The following is a 1,014-nucleotide window of genomic DNA, read 5'->3' as shown; positions in this document are numbered from 1 at the left end:
TTGAATTCCTTTCTTCATCATTCTTCACTGAGTATATACTTGACTGAACTTATACCAATGTCATCTTTCTTAAATACCTCGACTTGTCTTTCACTTAATTCTGCTCCTCGTTCCGACATTTCTAGTTTTTAGTGTATAATGTGATTATTAGTATGGGAAAAGATGAAACATGTGGGGAGGGGAGGGGGGAGAATTAATGCTAGGATTTGGATATAGAATGGATGGGAGTTGGGGGGAGGGGGGAGGGGGGTTGGAGGTTTGAAAGAGGTGCTGGGTGTTAGAAATGTGCTGATTGATGTATGGGTTTTTTCAGATGTTAGTTGTATGGACCGGGTTGGTGTTGGGTACGATTTGTGGGAGGGGGATGGATAGGTAGTTGGAAGATACTTGGTTGTTGTTGTATTTACTTTTATGTGTATAAGATCATGTTGCCATATGTTTTAACTTATTATAGATTGTAATTGCTTGGATAGGATGTTATATTACTCTTATTGGCTGTGTCAGATAAACCGATATTGATTTTTAGTTCATTATTCGTTTATCCCGTTTTTCCTACCTAACTAATAGGTCCATGTAGCACTGTTGGCCTCCCTCCTTTACCCGCGCTAACCTTGTAGGGTTTTACACCGAATGAGCAAGAGGACCTATTTTACGGGTTTATAGTGGTAATACATTTTTATCCTGGTTTATATCCACCGATTAAGCTTTGCTCAGTCTAAAAACGGCGAACCGCTTCAGAATGTACATCGCTCCCCGGCGGTATATATATATGTATTCATGTGTATGTGTACATGTATACATATATATATAATGTTGTTAAATTCGATTAGCCATAGGATTGCTGTGGGGTGGCTGACTCGTCCCTTCTTACAAACAAACGGAACAACCCGCACGTGGCCAGAACACATACGTTGCAGCTATCCTATAACAACCGAGCGCGTAATCATGGTTTTTATATGTTATTATCTTGTGTGATTGGATATTGATGTTATTACACTATTCACTGTGTCAGAT

This window comes from Mizuhopecten yessoensis, unplaced genomic scaffold (genome assembly GCF_002113885.1).
Source record: "Mizuhopecten yessoensis strain PY_sf001 unplaced genomic scaffold, ASM211388v2 scaffold715815, whole genome shotgun sequence".
Lineage (NCBI taxonomy): Eukaryota > Metazoa > Mollusca > Bivalvia > Pectinida > Pectinidae > Mizuhopecten > Mizuhopecten yessoensis.
Note: the sequence above shows the minus strand (reverse complement) of the source record.